The sequence below is a fragment of the Microcaecilia unicolor genome, chromosome 2 (assembly GCF_901765095.1).
Source record: "Microcaecilia unicolor chromosome 2, aMicUni1.1, whole genome shotgun sequence".
Lineage (NCBI taxonomy): Eukaryota > Metazoa > Chordata > Amphibia > Gymnophiona > Siphonopidae > Microcaecilia > Microcaecilia unicolor.
Window position 1 is genome coordinate 148,149,367 of NC_044032.1, and position 21,102 is coordinate 148,170,468.

The following is a 21,102-nucleotide window of genomic DNA, read 5'->3' on the forward strand; positions in this document are numbered from 1 at the left end:
GTATCAGCGCGCGCATGGAATATGGAAGCCGATTGGGACATGACAAAGGGGCGGTAAATTTGAAATCTCGTTAGTTAACTGCCACAGGCAGAATAAGCGAAAGAAAGTTGTTAGAGTATACACTGAAGTCGTCGTCATCGCGCAACTGTAAGATTTTAACACTGGCTGAACGAATAGAAGTTCTTAAAAAATTAGAAAACAAAGTCAAGCATCTATTGCTAAAGAATATGTTGTCAATCCCAGTCAAATTTCAAGTATTTTGAAGCAGAATGATCAGCTTCTGTAAGACTGGCAAAACAATACAAATCCACACAGGAAATGAAAAACGGGCGGGAAAAGCTGAGGATGTAGAAGATGCTCTTCATAAAGAGCACATGAAGGTTTTTCGGCACAGGTAGAGGGGACTGCAGTTTGCAGTTTTTCATGTATCCAGGAAAAGGAATAATATTTTAAAGAGATTTCCATAGTAAATAGGAAATAAGAACTTAAGAATAGATATACTGGGTCAGACCCATAATCCATCTCGCCCAGTATCCTGTTTCCAACAGTGGCCAATCTAGGTCACAAGTACCTGGAAGAAACCCAAATAGTAAAAACATTCCATGCTACCAATCCCAGGGCAAGCAGTGGCGATCCAATATCTGTCTCAATAGCAGACTATGGAGTTCTTCTCCAGGAACTTGTCCAAACATTTTTTAAATCAAGATATGCTAACCATTGTACCACATCCTCCAACAACGAGTTCAGGAGCTTAACTATTCGTTGGGTGAAAAAATATTTCCTCCTGTTTGATTATAAGTATTTCCATGTAACTTCACCCCTTCTTATATTTCTAGCCATTTGTTCTTCCGCTTGCGCTTTCGCCAGACGTATCTCTCTCTTGGCTTCTGTCAGTTTCATCCGGTATTCCTCTCCGTGTTCCTCTTCTTGAGTTTTTCTTTATTTTCTCAGCCACTTGCTTGGAGAACCATATCGGTTTCCTTTTTTTCTTGCTTTTATTTACTTTCCTTACATAAAGGTTTGTGGCCCTATTTATAGCTTCCTTCAGTCTGGACCACTGTCCTTCCACTTCTTGTTCGTCCTCCCAGCCCATCAGCTCCTTCCTCAGGTATTCCCCCATTTTACTAAAGTCAGCATGCTTTAAGTCCAGAACTTTGAGTTTTGAGTGGCCGCCCTCCATTTCAGCTGCCATATCAAACCAAACTGTTTGATGGTCACTGCTGCCCAGGTGGGCACCCACTCGGACATTTGACACACTATCCCCATTTGTGAGCACTAGATCCAGTGTCGCTCCCTCCCTCATGGGTTCCATCACTATTTGTCTGAGCAGAGCACTTTGAAAAGCCTCCACAATCTCTCTACTTCTTTCCAATTCCACAGATGGAACCTTCCAATCTACATCCGGCAGATTGAAATCTCCCAGCAACAGCATCTCTCTCTTCTTTCCCAACTTTTGAATATCTGCGATCAGATCTTTATCTAGTTCCTCCAATTGTATCAGAGGTCTGTAGACAACATCCACGTGGACAGAGGTTCTATCATCTCTTTTTAAGGTGATCCATATCGCTTCTTCCTTTCCCCAGGTCCCTGTCATTTCAGTCACTGTGATATCATTTCTCACATACAGAGCTACTCCTCCACCTTTACGACCATCTCTATCCTTCCTAAATAGATTATAGCCTGGTATGTTTGCATCCCATTCATGGGAACCATTGAGCCATGTCTCCGTGATTGCAACAACGTCTAAGACTGCCTCCAACATCAGACGCCCAGTCTCCCAAGGTCCTCTTGTAATTTTTCACAATCCTCCCGCGATTTAACTACTTTGAATAACTTTGTGTCATCAGCAAATTTAATTACCTCACTAGTTACCCCCATCTCTAGGTCATTTATAAATATGTTAAAAAGCAGCGGTCCCAGCACAGACCTCTGGGGAACCCCACTAACTACCCTTCTCCATTGAGAATACTGACCATTTAACCCTACTCTCTGTTTTCTATCTTTTAACCAGTTTTTAATCCACAATAGGACACTACCTCCTATCCCATGACTCTCCAATTTCCTCTGGAGTCTTTCATGAGGTACTTTGTCAAACGCCTTCTGAAAATCCAGATACACAATATCAACCAGCTCACCTTTATCCACATGTTTGTTCACCCCTTCAAAGAAATGTAATAGATTAGTGAGGCAAGATTTCCCTTCACTAAATTCATGTTGACTTGCATTAATCCATGCTTTTGAATATGCGCTGTAATTTTGTTCTTTATAATAGTCTCTACTATTTTGCCCGGCACGACATCAGACTCACCGGTCTATAATTTCCCGGATCTCCCCTGGAACCTTTTTTAAAAATCGGCGTTACATTGCCCACCCTCCAATCTTCTGGTACCACGCTTCATTTTAAGGATAAATTACATATTACTAAAAATAGTTCCGCAAGTTCATTTTTCAGTTCTATCAGTACTCTGGGATGAATATCATCCGGTCCAGGAGATTTGCTACTCTTCAATTTGTCAAATTGCCCCATTACATCCTCTAGGTCTATAGAGATTTCATTCAGTTTCTCCAACTCGTCAGCTTTGAATACCATTTCTGACACTGGTATCTCTCCCAAATCTTCCTCAGTGAAGACCGAAGCAAAGAATTAATTTAATCTCTCCACTATGGTTTTGTCTCCCCCGAGTTCCTCTTTTACCCCTCGGTCATCTAGTGGTCCAACTGAATCTTTTGCCAGCATCTTGCTTTTAATATACCTAAAAAAAATGTTTACTATGTATTTTTGCCTCCAATGCAATGTTTTTTTTTCAAAGTCCCTTTTTGCCTTCCTTATCAGCGCTTTTGACTTGACATTCCTTATGCTGTTTCCTATTACTTTCAGTCAGTTCCTTCTTCCATTTTCTGAAGGATTTTCTTTTAGCTCTAATAGCTTCCTTCACCTCACTTTTTAACCATGCCGGCTGTCGTTTGGTCTTCTGTCCTCCTTTGATGGTCACTGCTGCCCAGGTGGGCACCCACTCGGACATTTGACACACTATCCCCATTTGTGAGCACTAGATCCAGTGTCGCTCCCTCCCTCATGGGTTCCGTCACTATTTGTCTGAGCGGAATATATCTGCCAGTAGTTGACCCAGATGATTTCTGGGGAGTTGTGGCTGGTTCGTGCCCTTCCTTGGGCATGTATGTCATTAGCCTGAATTTACTGTATCCACTTCCCTTTTTCTCCTTATGACCTCTCTTGAGGGAGTGAAGGGTGAGTTGCTTGAAATACTGCAGAATCCTAACCTTGGTCCTCTTGATCTGTTGCATGCATGTTTGAATTCTGTCACAGTTTTGGTTGCCTCTATCACTGCCATTAGGATATTACAAGCATCTATCACCATCTCAATAAATAAGTATTTTCTCAAGGTTGCTGTGAACCATCGTCTCTTCAACTTCAGATCATAAACCCTTTCCCTGAAATTTCCTTTTCTACAGAAAACTTCACCTTCCTTTACCTTACAGAAAACCTGTCAAATATGTAAAAGTTACATGTACTGATGTATTAGAGGACATCTGAGTTTTATCCTTAAGAATTGCTACTAGCATCTCTCACATAGAAATGCCAAAACTAGACACTTTTATAGGACAACAAAATAATTTAAAAAAGAACCAATATAATTAATTTGGTAAATACAGATAGACATCTTCTGATCTCAATAAATATTTATATAAAGGCAGTCATTATATCTGTGAAAGGAGTGCAGGCCACATACTTCCTCATTGATCCTTCTAAAAGATTATTTTATTATGTGTCATATCATGAAAATAAAGGTGCCTTCTTCTTCAGTGCTACACTCTCTCTTTGACAAAGATGTTATGTTGTAATATGGTGATGTTGCAGTTCACTGTGCAAGACAATTGTAGACTGTATATATTCTTACATAAAAAGTTTTAAAAGCTCAATGACCAGGATTATAAGGATTGATATTGAGTACAATCCACATTTCCAACAAAGACGTGATGACCCTCTTCATAAGTAGCAAAACGTCTTCGGATGTAGAAGACATCAAAGGATAATTTACCAGATTACCTGTAGAAGACCTTACTTTAAACTTTGTTAACTTGTTCACCACAAAACCCCAATAGTTTTACTATTTGTATCAAACAGGTGATGGACTATAGCTGATTATAGTGAAATCCCATCTGTTCTGATCGGGTTGGGGTATATAGTAAGGTGGTTATTTTAGAAGCATTTCCAGATGAAGATCAGCTACCTGTGCAAACATTGATTTTAGAAAGCACTATTTACATGCAGAAATTCACAGCATGTGCAGATTTTAAGGTGGCATGGTGTGGATGTGCATAGACGTGGCTTAGGTGAGTTAAAACTCTATACATTTATTCCCCGTTTTATAAGAATACATGTGGAGACCCCAGAATTTCCACCAATCTTTATACCTGCTCTGAGGCACACATAAGTGCTAGCTTGAAGGGCAGGCTGATGGAACCCCTCTATTCTAAGCCTCCTGACATCAAGATCCATCCAGCCCCCCCCCCCCCAAACACCTTGACATCAGCAAGATACATCCCCTCTTCGCCACTGACATCATCAAGATCCACAGCCCTATAAACCCCCCTCCTCCACCACAGGTAGCCCCCTTGACCAAGACTCCTACCCCCTGACCCTCACTTGGGTATTACTGGGGTACTCCAGGGGCAGGAGTGATTCTTAGTCACTCCTACTCCTTCTGCCTTCCAGTAGACAACAGGGAAACCCCTGGTAAGGCCCGAGGGAAGGTCAGGGGTGGAATTCTTTGTTAGGGGGCTTCTTTTGTTATGGAGGGGGTTTGGGCAATGGATCTTGATGATGTCAGGGGTCTGAATCTGTCTGAAGAGTGTGGAGTTCAGGGAGGATTGATACTATAGGGAGCATCAATGTTTCAAAGCTGCAGACTTAGAAACCTAGGGGACAGCAGGACACTCTTTTTCTCCATGTGCAGCTTTTTCAAATTGCTGCTCCCGCTGGATGTGCCATTCCTGTAAATCATTACAGAACTTTTTTTTAAAAGGCTCCGTGTTTGGCAGACCCTTTTGTTAAATACCAGGGAAACTGTGAACGTCCCAAACTGGATATCTCAATTCCCACGTCAATGGGCCTTCACTTGTTTTACTCATGAATCCAAAATTTAAATATTCCAACATGCTTAATTTTCTTATTTCTATTGTTTCTCTGCAAAACCAGTGACCACTTATAGTTTATTAGAAATTTACTATACTGCCTAGGATAACTCGGCAGTTTACATAAATCAAAAATTACAAATCATAAGAATAAGGAAAAGAACTCCAATAAATTGACAGGACAGGTATATAGACAGCAAAATGAAACCACACTTCAAACTACATTGGCTAGGGTAATGGGCAGGCTGTGGGCAGGCAAGAAAAGTGTAGAGAGGGAAGGGGAGGTAGTGTCATAGGGAGGGAAAGGAATAGGGAACAGTAAGGTAACCGTGGCCAACCCCTATGATGGGTGAAAGGGTTGGAGAAAGAGCCAAGCTTTCAATCCAGATTTGAAAACCTTGAAAGAAAGTTCTGCATGGATGTGTAAGGGTGGTTGACTCTAGTTGGGCAAGTTTGGAGCCAGGTAGAACCAAATGGTGATCACTGATAGAACATAGCAGGTGGGCTGGGGAGTATGGAATGGTAAGAGAGGATAGGTAAAGAGGGTAAACCATCCTGTAGGCTTTAAATGTAAGTGTTAGGAGTTTGAAAAGAAGACACTGTTGAATGGGAAGCCAGTGGTATTTTTGTAGCAAAGGGGAGACATGGTCATGGCAATGGGCATGACAGAGAAGTCGAATAGCCATGTTTTGCAGAGACCAAAGTCTTTTCATATTTATTTATTTATTTTAAAAATGTATACACAACCTATAAACCCTAGGTGGTTTCTAAGAAAACACTCATAATACAATTATATAATACATAAGATAAAACACAAAAATACAATTCTTCATTCCTGTTCCCTCACTACAGGAGATGACAACTAACAGGATATAAAGCTATCAAAACTTTCAGAAAAATGTTATCACAAATAGTTGCATTTTCAGCAGTTTCTTAAATTGAAACATACTACCACAAAGACATAAATGTCCTGCAAATGCATTCCATAATAGAGTTCCTGCCATCGTAAAGGCAGATGCCCTCGTCTCTGCATAGCGTGTTTGTACTACTGGATCCAAGGAAAGTTTCATGGATTGAGTATAGTCTAGGTAAACAATATTACAGTAATCTAATCTGGTTGTTAGTAGTGACAGTATGAAAGAATGAAAAATATTAGGTTTGAAATAACAACGAATCAAACAGAGCTGGCAAAGAATAAAAAAAACAGTTTTGCACACAAGTGAGATTTGGGGAGTAAATGTAAAGTGCGAGTCAAGAAGAACGCCCAAGTAGCGGAATGAGTCTATAGGCTGGATGGTGGTGCCGAAGAAATTCAGGGGGATGAACGATGTAGAAAGACCTCTGTAAACCAGCATCCAATGGTTTTGTCTTTGTTATGCACTAACCAGTGATCAGTAAGCCAGCCTGAGATCAAGTTCAGACAGTTGTGAAGTGGACCAAAAGACTGATTTGATGGGTTGGTAAAAAAAGAGCAATAAGATATCATCTGCGTAAAAATGAAATGAAACATCCATGGACTGAATCAAGGTGGCCAAAGGGCTAAGGAACGGGATAAAAAGGAGTGGCAAGAGAGCAAAACCGTGAGGGATCCCAGAAGTCAAAGGTTGTGAGGAAGCCTTGAAAGAAGGGGTAACTACAGTATAGGAGCAGTTGGTGAGAAAGGAGGAGAACCAGGATAGAACTGTCCCTGTGAGACCAAGTGAGGAAAAGTGAGAGAATATAACTTCAATGATATCTCTTATCTATATATTTTCTTCAGCTAAACAAAATATGCCATTTATAACAAGCATATTGCTAGCTGATAGGTATTTATCAGTGTTAAAAATCTAATATAAAAGTCCATCAGATCACAATAAGTAATGTAAGCACTGAGACACAAATTAGAATAGATTATAACAGAATTAATATTTCTTGTTCTTGTCCTCTGCTTATCATTTTCTTGACCTCTGTTCAAATGAATCATATTCACTCTTCACTGCTTTCTCTCACTTGCTTTCTAAAGCTGTTCATCACACTTGCTGGCTAGAAGCACAGCTGGCAAGGGAACTAAGCTTCATCACAGGACAAACTTAGCCTTCTGGCTTTGACAAGAATGACATTTCAAACATAAAAAAGTATGTTACTGTACAGGTCCTTAGATACTGTATTTGTATGCGAGTGTGATTGGCTCCATCCAGTAAATTAAATCACTGTACACAGACATTAGACAAAAAAAATAACAAAAACTAAAACAGCAATGAATTCAAAGATCTTCACTTTGTTAATAAAAAAAAGGTCTATTGTTAATTAAATAAAGACTGCAGCAACCAGTTGATTTTTATTCATTGCCCATGAAGAAAGATGCAACTAAGGATAAGCAGTGCCCCCTAGTGTCAAGGAAAACTGACAAAACAAGTGAAAAAGCAAGCAAACATGAGGACCTCCTTATACTAAGAAAATGTGATACGTTTTACCTATAGTTTCAAATATAATTATAAAGGTGCATATACACTCACTCATGCACACTTGTAAACACAATATATATGGCAGAGCCAAGATGCCTTTAATGTTCCGGACAGCTCAGAAAATATTTGGTTTGCACAAAATAGCAGCCGAAGCATGAAAGCGTGTGTCAGAGAGTCCAGCAGAATCATTCACTGTGAAGATGTCTAATAGGAACTGCTGAATACACAATGCAGGCAGCATGGTATGAATGACTAAATTAGAATGGCTAGGGAACAATCAGATGGTTTCAAATCAATGCAAAATAATTAAACCTGTTCTTAATGTTTAGGATACATTTTCCTGCATTAACAGGCTAATTGTTTTAAACCTTAGGAGCACCAACTACATTATCATTCTTTGAAATATCCTGAAACACTGGAAACACTCTTTGTCTACACACTTACATGTGTTTATAAAAAAATCCTCTCGCTTTAATAATCGGTCCTAAAAAAAAACATACAGTGTAAAAAATTATATAGTTCATAACATAATTACCATAAATATGAAGCAAGGGATAAAAAAAACTAAATGAACGATGGAAGAAAAAGTGAAAACTACACGTTATTTCGTGAATAGTGTTCAAAACCAGTGTTTCTCAAGCAAATCGTGGCAAACGGTTTTCAAGACAACTACACTGAACATGCAGAAAACAGATTTGTATGTAATAGAGGCAATGCGTGAAATTCTATCTCATACTTATTCATTGTGGTTATCCTGAAAACTAGACTGGTTGGAGTTACTCCCAGACTGGTATGAGAAGCACTGTTGCACACCACTTAAAAAGTAACCAGTCAATATTCAGCGGTCGCAGTCAACCTCTTTTTTTAAAACACTGGCTACAGCAATTAAATAAAATACAGATATTTAGCACCATCATCCAGACAGTGAGCTACACTAAACAGTTGGGTACAGTGGGCTCATCCACTGCTATCCAGATACCTTTTGCTCTCTGGATAATTTGCTGATCTGCCTCTGCTACACCCATGTACTGCCCTTCTGTAAGTATATTCAGCGACACTATATGGATAGCAGTGCTCACTTGTTTGTACAACAGCTGCCACTGTCCAAATATAACACATTTAAAACATACACTCTGTAATATTTTTACAGGACAGAAATATATTAAAAAGTGGTTTCAAAACCACAAAAATTCTTAACAATGTATTTTGATCTTTTAGTCTGACATTTTCTTTATAACCACCAAACACATTGTTTCAGGATCTGAACTCTGTATTCAGAACACTAAAACACCAGTTAGTCTATTAATCATGCTTGATAAGAATGTTAACACATAGAGCTTATGTGATCCCTCAGAGGTTTTACAATAAAAATGATAAAAACTGTACACGTACATTTAAAAGTAACTGAGCATTTGCCATTTATTGCACTACAAGTTAATTTACATGTGTTTTATTTTTAGAAAAATCTTTTAAACCAAAAAACCATATGTTTCAATAGGCATCCAAAACCTAGAACATAAATCACTGTTCAAAAGGAACAATCCACTTGCTGGAGATAACCCAACTTGTTCCAGACAGACCCAAACCAGATGCTCTAATTGTCCCCTGTCCTAAATATGAGTGTAGTAAATGTATGAAACCACAGACATGCTTAAGGAATAAAGAATTACCCAAATCGTAGCCAGAAAATATTGTAACATATAGTTTCAACTGTTACTATCAAAGTTTCACACTAAGGAAATCTGGTTTTATAGCAGTGGTATAAAGGCTTTGTCAGTAATTAGCAAGAAGCCAAGATTCAAAGCGTTTGGCTCTTTTCTGTTTCTGTTTATAATGAGCTCTGAACAGCATCATCATTTTGTAGAGCACTGAACAATATACTTTAACCTAGTGAATTGTCTCTTTCCCAAGGACTTATAGGTATCTGCTCATTTAGGGGTCCTTTTACTAAGGTGCGCTGAAAAATGTAGGTGCGAGTTTTGGGTGTGCGCTGATCCATTTTTCACTGCGCCTGTAAAAAAGACCTTTTTTTTTAAAAAAATTTTGCCAAAAATGGACGTGCAGCAAAATCAAAATTGGCGCGTGTCCATTTTGGGTCTGAGACCTTACTGCCAGCCATTGACCTAGCGGTAAAGTCTCATGCAGTAACCGGGCGGTAATGATGTACGCACATCAAATGCCACTTGGCGCTCATCCGATACAAGCGTCCAAAATTTTTTTTTATTTTCGGACGCTCGCCAAAAATGAAATTACCTCAAGAACCATGCGGTAGCCGAGCAGTAACTCCATTTCGGCACGCATTGGGCGTGCTTAGACGCTTACACGGCTTAGTAAAAGGGCCCTTTGGTTTGTTAGCAGTTTCCAAATCCAGGCCTGATGAGCATGAACAGGTCTGCTTTTCAGGATACAGACAATAAAAATTCATCTGATATTTGAATATATTTATATGTGAACCAGCATATTTTGCATATTTTAGACCAACCAAACTTGTTGAGAGTTCTTAAAGATCAGGTTCTGGAACTATTAATTTATGCCAAATTCTATACTATAGCTTCTGAGCCCCAAGTGAAGAGTCTAAAAAAAATTCCACAAATATTTTGCATTGTTTTCAAATATGAAGCTGTTGAACCATTACCCATAGACTTATTTAGTACTAGCATTCAATTACTTTACATTTATTTTGTCCTGCCTTTAAAACCTCCTTCCCTAGATGACATATACAGGTGACCAAAAGATTTTGAGAACCCTTGGTAGAATCGGAAGGCAGGGCCAGCATTATGGTGGGGCAAGCAGGGCAGTCATCTGGGCCAACGCACAAGAAAAAACCAGGAGCTCTGAGTATGCGAAGACCAGGGCATATGGTCCCCTGCCAAACCCACCCATTCACTCTTCCTAAAGCGTGTATAAGTTTGGAGCACCTTGCAGAGCCCACGTAACCCACCCCCTCTCTCTGGTACACCCACATGGGGCCTTAGAAGGTTGGGAGGAGGCCTACTTCCCCCACCCCAAGCCGAGGCACCATCCGCCCAAGAGCCAGCCATGCTGGAAGAGAAGTCTTTTTCCACAGAACCTTTTAGAAATTACTTTTCCTATGCAGCACATCTGAACTCTGTGAATCCTGTTGTACAGGAAACTCAAACCTGAGTTTCCTGCACTACAGAGCCTAACATTATAGCTGAACCAGAGCACTGACACCTTTTACATTCATGTTTTAAATTCAGACACCATCACTATTAGAGCTCACAAATTTTCATTCAGACCTTCCTCCAGTAATTACTGTCTCACTTAAATCAACCCCAGCTTGAGCAACTCACCTTACCTTTTAGGAATACCTGGCTCAGACTCGCTATGATCATACAACTCTTCTTCTCAAGTGACCAACTGCTTCTGTATATAAATCAGCTTCTCTTATATATCTACATATGCATTAATTCTAAGCTCCTCAGTACATATTTTTTCTTCCCCATCCATATATCCTTCCCTATGAACTTCATTTATAGTAAATAGTTTAACAGACCTAAAAAGGTCTAGTAATGAAAGGAACTCCATAAGTTGTAAGACAGGAAAAAGAACACAGTCACACAAAACCTCATCAGGAATCTTCATGGTATACTGTTATCTGATCTATAGCAGTTAAAAGGAAGTGGGAAGTGGACCAATGACTCCAGGGAGACGGGATACTGATGTATAAAGTACCACTTTATTCACAGACTGTGAATAAAGTGGTACTTTATACATCAGTATCCCGTCTCCCTGGAGTCATTGGTCCACTTCCCACTTCCTTTTAACTGTTGTTTTCTCATGGGAGTTAGTGTTCATCCACATCGGTGGATCACTTCCTCCTTGATCTGATCTATAGCCCCAAACACTTCCAAGAAAAAATGAGCTTTCAACTTAACCTTAAACTTCTTATAGTAGGCTTGCCTTCTACACAAATAGCATCCAGAAGCCAATTCCACAACATAGGAGCATACCAAAATTTAGGCGCTCTCTTGCGTAACCAGGAAAATCCTGGAAGAGGCAAGAACTGCTAACTGGAAAATAGAAGAGGAGCAAAGTGCTTTCCCCAGAATACAGGAACAGGTTTTAGTTGCCAGATAGGAAGGTGTCTCCTTATAAAACGCTTTATAAGCCAAAGTTAGTATCTTAAACATCACTCTATAATCCACTGGAAGACAATGATATCAAATGAAGAGGGGTATGACATGATTCTCCTTATGGACCCCTCCCAACAATCGAATCCTTGCATTCTGAAATATCTGCAGGCGCTTTTCAGATATCGAATAACACCAGTGTACACAATATTCCCGTAATCCAATTGTGAAATTAAGAGTGCATGCAAAACAATATGCAGTGCAGTCTCATCAAAATAAGGCTGGATTGCTTGAAGAAAACATAATATATAGAATAAATTGTTCTTATCTATGCCCTTCACACCTTCATCAACTCTGCACTTTGCTGCACTGTATGATTCTGAATAAACACCCTGAGTTACTGAGCTGGAGCATCATGCTCCCTCTCTGGCCACATTCATGTCCAGTTAAAAAAAATTCACTTTTTTTTAGGCTGCTTTTATATCTCAACCACTTCCCCATTATAAACAGATTTCCCATAGACTGTTGTTTGTCATATATGCTTCAGAAGTTTATTAAGTTTCTTACTACTTATAATCCAAATTTGCAATTTTCTGTACATACCAGTGATGTATCTATTCCTTTTTTGTTGTCACAATATCAATTCATTTGGATCTTCTGGTCACCTCTATTCATCGTAAGGAAACTGTAATTTCTACGAGTCAATTTTTACATCTGAAGCATTTGTGTTCTGCTGAACAAGAATATCATATATGTGCTGGCCAAATATAATAATGTTTTATATCAAGATATTATCCTCATTCTGCAATTTGCCATGCATATAAGTAAGCAAAGATATGAACCATGAACTTGTGTTGGCATCAGTTTTAAAGGGTCTGGTCCTGAAATTGTGCATTATCTGTCTTTTTGGTCTAAAATTATTTTTTTCCCTGTGTTTTGCTTTGTTGGTTTTAAATAAAAAAATAATAAATGTGGAAAAAGGTGAGTAGCTTAGTACAGTATATCCAAATTTTCAGAAAGCTTTTGACAAAGTCTCTCATAAGAGGCTTTTAAGAAAATTAAAAAAGACATAGGATAGAAGACAATGTGCTGTTGTAGACTGGGAAGAGATTGGGTTAAAAGACAGAAAACGGAGTGTAGGGTTAAACAGCCAGTTTTCTCAACAAAGGAAGGTGAATTGTGGAGCGTCCCAGGGATCTTACTGGGACCAGTGCAACTTAAGTACATAAGTATTGCCATACTAGGAAAGACTGAAGGTCCACCAAGCCCAGCATTCTGTTTCCAACAGGGGCCAATCCAGGTCACAAATATCAGGCAAGATCCCAAAAAAGTAAAAACATTCTATACTGCTTATCCCAAAAATAGTGGATTTTCCTCAAGTCCATTTAATAATGGTCTATGGACTTTTTCTTTAGGAAGCCGTTCAAACCTTTTTTAAACTCCACTAAGCTAACCGCCTTTACCACATTCTCTGGCAACAAATTTCAGAGTTTAATTACACGTTGAGTGACGAAAAATTTTCTACAATTCGTTTTAAATTTTACTACATTGTAGCTTCATCGTATGCCCCCTAGTCCTAAAATTTTTGGAATGCGTAAACAGACGCTTCACATCTACCCGTTCAACTCCACTCATTATTTTATAGACCTCTATCATATCTCCCCTCAGCCGCCTTTTCTCCAAGCTGAAGAGCCCTAGCCGCTTTAGCCTTTCCTCATAGGGAAGTCGTCCCATCCCCTTTATCATTTTCGTTGCCCTTCTCTGCACCTTTTCTAATTCCACTATCTCTTTTTTGAGATGCGGTGACCAGAATATTCGAGTGCGGTTGCACCATGGAGCGATACAAAGGCACTATCACTATCCTTTTCCCCTTTACACGTAGAATTTCAATCCATACTGATTCCAAGAAGTGTTTTGTTTCCTGCAGAATTTACAATCTATTTGATTTAGGCTCTCCTTAATATAAAATGCTACCCCTCCACCAATTCGATCCACCCTATCACTACGATATAATTTGTACCCCGGTATGACAGTGTCCCACTGGTTATCCTCCTTCCACCAGGTCTCAGAGATGCCTATTATATCTAATTTTTCATTTAGTGCAATATATTCTAACTCTCCCATCTTATTTCTTAGGCTCCTGGCATTCGCATATACACATTTCAAACTATGTTTGTTGTTCCTTTTTACATCATGCTCAGTACTTGACAGTATTAATTTGCAATCTTTTGTCTGATTTTTATTTTATTTAAGGACACTTGATCTATTACGGTCTCTTTTGCAACCTATCAGGATACCCTATCTTCACTGTTTTGGTGATATCTTTGAAAGATACCTTATCCTGAACCATGCCTTTCCCCTGTTTCTAGTTTAAAAGCAGCTCTATCTCCTTTTTTAATGCCGATGCCAGCAGCCTGGTCCCATCCTGGTTAAGGTGGAGCCCATCCTTTCGGAATAGGCTCCCCCTTCCCCAGAATGTTGCCCAGTTCCGAACAAATCTAAAACCCTCCTCCCTGTACCGTTGTCTCATCCATGCATTGAGACTCTGGAGCTCTGCCTGTCTCTTGGGCCCTGCGCATGGAACGGGTAGCATTTCAGAAAATGCTACCCTAGAGGTTCTGGATTTGAGCTTTCTACCTATGAGCCTAAATTTGGCTTCCAGAACTTCTCTCCCACATTTTCCTATGTCATTGGTACCCATATGTACCAAGACAGCCTACTCCTCCCCAGCACTATCTAAATTCCTATCTAGGTGACGCGTGAGGTCCACCACCTTCGCACCAGGCAGGCAAGTCACCAGGCGATCCTCACATCCACCAGCCACCCAGCTATCTATATGCCTAATGATCGAATCACCAACTACAACAGCTGTCCTAACCCTTCCCTCCCGGGTAGCACTTGAAGACATATCCTCGGTGTGAGAGGATAGTACATCCCATGGTGGGCAGGTCCTGGCTACAGGAGTACTTACTACTTCACCAGGGTGATGCTCTCCTTCTAGACCTCCCTCCTCCAAGGTAGCACAGGGGCTACCAGACTGGAGGTGGGACTTCTCTACAACATCCCTGTAGGTCTCCTCTATGTAACTCTCTGTCTCCCTCAGCTCCACCAAGTCTGCTACACTAGCCTCAAGAGAACGGATATGTTCTCTGAGAGCTAGGAGCTCTTTGCATCGAGCGCACACATATGACATCTCACCAACTGAGAGATTATCATACATGTGACACTCAATGCAAAAGACTGGACAGCACCCCTCTCGCTGCTGGACTGCTGATTCCATCTTAGTGTTTTTGAGTTTTTCAATATTTTAAAACTTGCTACAGTATTAAGACTAAACTAGATCCTGCAGTGACTGCTAGAGTCTATCTGTTAATGCTGTGGTACAAAGTTTTTAAAACTACGGGGAAAAGACTATGGAGATTAGTTGATAAAATTTGCTTTTTTATATTTTTATTTTGCCTATCACTAACCTACAATTCCTCCTTTAAACCCCAATCTTTAAGTTCCCAAAGCACAAAGCAAAATAGTGTTCACTTACCAGAGAAATGTCCTTTTCTCTCAGAACTTCTTATAACATATTTATAAATGATCTGGAAATGAGGGTGATGAGTGAGGCGATCAAATTTGTAGACAACATGAAACTACTGAAAGTTGAAACGTATGCAGAGTGCCAGAAATTGCAGGAGGACCTTGGAAGGATGGAAGACTGGGCATCCAAATAGGAGATGAAATTTAATGTGATCTAGTACAAAGTAATGCACATCAGAAAGAATAACCCTAATTAGGAGTCATTACCAAGGAAAAGGATTTAAGGTTTCATTGTGGGTAATACATTAAAATCTTCTGCTCAGTGTGTACCAGTGGCCAAAAAAGCAAGCAGAATATTAGGAATTATTAGGAGAGGAATACAGAATAAAAGAAAGACTATCATAATGTCTTTGTATCAGTCCATAGTATAACTGCTTGTTGAGTATTATGTGCAATTCTGGTTGCCTCATCTAATAAAAAGATACAGTGGAATTGGAAAAGGTACAAAAAAGTGTGGCCAAAATGATTAAGAGAATGGAATGACTCTCATATGAGGAAAGCACATTAGGGCTCTTCAGCTTGGGGAAGAGATGGCTGAGGGGAAATATGATAGAATTCTATAAACTCCTAAGTAGAGTTGAATGGGTAAACATGAAATGATTGCGTATTTTTTCAAAAAAGTACAAAGACTATTGGACACGTCATGAATTAACATATTAGCACATTTAAAATGAATAAGAGAAAAAATGTTTCATTCAATATATGGTTAAGCTCTGGAAATCACCACCAGAACAAGGGGTATACACAGTAAATGTAACTGGGTTTAAAAAGATCTGGACAAGTTTCTGGAGAAAAAAAATCTATAAACTGTTAATAAGGTAGACCTGGGGAAAACCACTCTTTATTCCTTGGGGTAATTTGAATGGAATCTTGCTAATTTTTGGGATGATGCCAGGTACTCGTGATCTGGATTGGCCACTGTTGGAAACAAGACACTGAGATAGATGGGTTTTGGTCTGATACAGTAGACAACTCTTATGTTCTTATGTATCCAAGCCCCCTTAACACCTAAGGTAGTGTAGGCGCCAATCCATTTTTTAGCACGCCTGTAAAAAAGGCCCTTTTTTTGCCGAACATGGACGTGCGGCAAAATCAAAATTGCAGTGCGTCCATTTTGGGTCTGAGATCTTACCACCAGCCATTGACCTAGCAGTAAAGAATCCAGGCGGTAAAGACCTACGCATGTCAAATGCCACTTGGCGCTTGTCTGTTACACGCGCCCAAAGGTAAAATTATGTATCATACCTGATAATTTTCTTTCCATTAATCATAGCTGATCAATCCATAGACTGGTGGGTTGTGTCCATCTACCAGCAGGTGGAGATAGAGAGCAATCCTTTTGCCTCCCTATATGTGGTCATGTGCTGCCGGAAACTCCTCAGTATGTCGATATCCAAGCTCCATCCGCAGGACTCAGCACTTAGAGAATTACACCCACAAAGGGACACTCTGCCCAGCTCACCACCGCCGAAACGGGGGAGGGGAATTAACCCAGCTCATCCCCACACAAGTGGGGGAGGGGAATCCGTCCAGCTCATCCCCGCGGAGCAGGGGAGGGACACCACCCCGCCGATGCGGGGGGATCTGGCTTATCCTGCAACCGCAACCGCGGGAGGAGCTGACTGACCCTAACACCGCCGAAGCGGGAGGGGTACAAAGCTGCCCTACAGCCGCACAAAGCGGGAGGGAGCGCCGGTAGAATTTATGTCTCAATCCAGCCCCGTAAAACGGAGGGGAGAGGAATGCAGCAGCTCACTGTAACACAAACTCGTCTCAACTCTTGAAGAATCCAATTGAAAAAACTTGAACATGAAGTCCTCCTGAACAGGAACTGAAGACTAAACTTGAACCTGAAATGCAACCAGAATATAAACAGTACAGATATCTGGGAGGGGCTATGGATTGATCAGCTATGATTAATGGAAAGAAAATTATCAGGTATGATACATAATTTTACCTTCCATATCATCATGCTGATCAATCCATAGACTGGTGGGATGTACCGAAGCAGTACTCACCCAGGGCGGGACACTGAAATCCCTGACCGCAACACTGAAGCTCCAAACCGGGCCTCCGCCTGAGCAGCCACAGTCAAGCGGTAATGCCTGGAGAAGGTATGGGCCGATGCCCAAGTTGCCGCCTTGCATATCTCTTCCAAGGACACGGACCCGGCCTCTGCCATCGATGCCGCCTGAGCTCTAGTGGAGTGAGTCTTCAGCTGGATAGGCTGCACCTTCCCCGCGGCCACATAAGCTGCTGCAATGGCTTCCTTGACCCATCTTGCCACTGTAGGCTTAGCAGCCTGCAGACCCTTACGAGGACCTGCAAACAGGACAAACAGATGATCCGACTTCCGGAAATCATTGGTCACCTCCAAGTATCTGATGATGACTCGTCTCACATCCAGAAATTTGAGAGCAGAGTATTCCTCTGGGTAGTCCTCCCTACGAAAGGAAGGGAGACAGAGCTGCTGATTCACATGGAAGCGAGAAACAATCTTGGGCAGGAAGGAAGGCACTGTGCGAATAGACACTCCTGCCTCAGGTAAGGCTCTCGACATGAGAGTGCCTGGAGCTCGGAAACTCTTCTGGCTGAAGTGATAGCCATCAAAAAGACTGCTTTCAACGTCAGGTCTTTCAGCGATGCCCTCGACAAAGGTTCAAAAGGCGGCTTCTGCAAGGCTCTTAGTACCAGGTTGAGATTCCAAGCAGGCACCACTGAGTGCAGAGGAGGGCGCAGGTGATTAACTCCCTTGAGAAAACGCACCACATCTGGCTGCAAAGCCAGGGAAGCACCCTTCAGGCGGCTCCTGAAGCAAGCCAGAGCCGCTACCTGGACTAAGGGAACTGAGCGACAGGCCTTTCTCCAGACCTTCTTGCAGGCATGCCAGCACTGAAGAAATTGGAGCAGTGAAGGGAGAAAGTGAGCCTGCTTCACACCACGCTGCAAAGGTACGCCAAACCCTGGCGTAAGCAGTAGAAGTAGAGCGCTTCCTCGCTCTCAGCATAGTGGCGATGACCTTGTCTGAGAAGCCCTTCTTCCTCAGATGCTGCCGCTCAATAGCCAGGCCGTAAGACCAAAGGGGGAGGGATCCTCCATCACCACGGGACCCTGATGCAACAGGCCCTGCTCCACTGGCAGCCGCAGAGGGTCGTCCACTGTGAGCCTGATCAAGTCCGCATACCAGGGACATCTGGGCCAGTCCGGACCCACCAGGATTATTCGACCCGGATGCTTTGCCACCCGGTCTAGTACCCTGCCCAACATGGGCCAGGGCGGGAACACATAGAGAAGCTCCTGTGTCGGCCACTGTTGGAGAAGAGCATCTACTCCCAGAGATCGAGGGTCCCGTCCTCTGCTGAAAAAGCGCGGCACTTGGCAATTGGCCGATGACGCCATCAGATCTAGGCTCGGCTGGCCCCAGCGCTTCGTGATGTCCAAGAACGCCTGAGCTGATAACTGCCACTCTCCGGGATCCAAGGTATGGCGACCGAGAAAGTCCGCCTTGACATTCATGACTCCGGCAATGTGGGCCGCTGACAGCTGTTCCAGGTTCGCTTCCGCCCACTGGCATAGATTCATGGCTTCCTTGGCTAGAGGGGCGCTCTTGGTACCTCCCTGGTGGTTGACATAGGCCACAGCCGTGGCATTGTCCGACAGGACCCGTACTGGCTTCAACGCCAGTACCGGGAGGAACTCCAAAAGCGCCAACCGAATGGCTCTGAGTTCCAGGAGGTTGATAGGCCACTTTGCCTCTGCAGGAGACCAAAGCCCCTGCGCTGTCCTTCCCATGCAGTGGGCTCCCCAGCCTGTCAAAGAGGCGTCCGTCGTGACAACAATCCACTCCGGGGTCACAAGAGGCATCCCTGCAGACAACTTGTCTGTCTTCAGCCACCAGCTCAGCGCCTTGCGCACTGCTGGGTCCAAGGGAAGGCACACAGCATAATCCTCCGACACCGGAGTCTAGCGCTGCAGCAGAGAGTGTTGTAGTGGTCTCATATGGGCCCTGGCCCAGGGCACTACTTCCATCATGGCCGTCATAGAGCCCAACAGCTGCACCTAGTCCCAAGCCCGAAGCGGAGAGGCTACTAGGAACTGGTCCACCTGAGCCTGAAGTTTGACAATCCGATTGTCCGGCAGGAACACTCTGCCCAATTGGGTGTCGAATCGAACTCCCAGATACTCCAGGGACTGAGTCGGGCACAGCTGGCTTTTCTCCCAGTTGATGATCCACCCCAGGGAGCTCAAAAGAGCAATCACCCGGTCCACAGCTTTGCCGCACTCTGCATAAGAGGGGGCTCGGATCAACCAGTCGTCCAGATAAGGATGGACTTGTACTCCTTCCTTTCGCAGGAAGGCCGCGATGACCACCATTACTTTGGAGAAGGTCCGCGGAGCAGTAGCCAACCCGAACGGGAGGGCTCTGAACTGGAAGTGTCAGCCCAGGACTGCAAAACGCAGAAAGCGTTGATGAGGAGGCCAGATGGGAATATGCAAGTACGCTTCCTTGATGTACAAGGATGCCAGGAACTCCCCTGCCTTCACTGCCGCTATAACAGAGCGGAGAGTCTCCATGCGAAAGTGCCGAACTTTCAAGGCCCGATTGACCCCTTTGAGGTCGAGGATAGGCCGTACAGAACCTCCTTTCTTTGGTACCACAAAGTAAATGGAGTAACGTCCCTTGCCAAGCTGATTTTCTGGCACCGGAACGACCGCACCCAGGCGGATCAGATTGTCCAAGGTCTGCTGCACTGCCACAGCTTTAACCGGAGACTTGCAGGGAGAGAGTACAAACCCATCTCTTAAGGGTTGGCAGAACTCTAGCTTGTAGCCGTCTCTGATGACTTCCAGCACCCAAGCGTCTGAAGTTACCCTGGTCCACTCGCCCAGAAACGAGGACAGGCGTCCTCCAATCTGCACTGGGCCATGGACCAGGACCCCGTCATTGGGTACGAGACCCTGGAGGAGAACTGGAGGGCGCACCTCCGGGACGGCGGTCTCTGCGAAAGGAATGCTGCTTGGGGGAGAAGTTCCTCTTAAAGGAAGAGGGGGCAGAGGAGCCCGACTTGCCCGGGCGGGTACCGACGGGCTTCCTGAAACCGTCCTCTGGAGATACCGGGGCGAGCACTGGCCCGAGCCCTGACCTCTGGTAACCTCTTGCCCTTAGACGTGCCGAGATCGGTCACAATTTTGTCCAGCTTGACCCCAAAGAGCAGCTTGCCTTTAAAAGGCAACTTAGCCAGGCGGGACTTAGAGGCGTGGTCCGCAGACCAATGTTTCAGCCAAAGCCACCACCGCGCAGAGACTGTCTGAGCCATACCTTTAGCCGAGGCTCTCAAGACATCATACAGTAAGTCTGCCAAATAAGCCAAGCCCGATTCCAGGGCCGGCCAATCAGCCCTCAAGGAAGGATCCGAGAGGGAAGCCCGCTGCACAATCGTCAGGCACGCCCTGGCCACGTAGGAGCCGCAAACTGAGGCCTGCAAACTTAAGGCAGCCACCTCGAAGGACGACCTTAAGGCCGCCTCCAATCTTCTGTCTTGGGCGTCCTTTAGGGCCGTGCCACCTTCCACCGGCAACGCCGTTTTCTTAGTCACCGCAGTGATTAAAGAATCCACGGTAGGCCAAAGAAAGGCCTCCCGTTCACTTTCAGGCAAAGGATAAAGGCGGGACATAGCCCTAGCCACTTTGAGGCTCACTTCCGGAACATCCCATTGAGCCGAAATTAAGGTGTGCATGGCATCATGCACGTGGAAGGTTCTAGGCAGGCGCTTCGTCCCCAGCATAATGGCGGAGCCAACAGGGGCTGAGGGAGAGAC

The 21,102-nt window shown here is 43.1% G+C and overlaps 1 protein-coding gene across 3 annotated transcripts in view; it reads right to left on the reverse strand.

The window, feature by feature from the left end:
- FAM172A (family with sequence similarity 172 member A) overlaps nucleotides 1-21,102 on the reverse strand; it is a 636,319-nt gene that overhangs the window by 229,638 nt on the left and 385,579 nt on the right. The gene's annotated exons all lie outside the window — the stretch shown is intronic.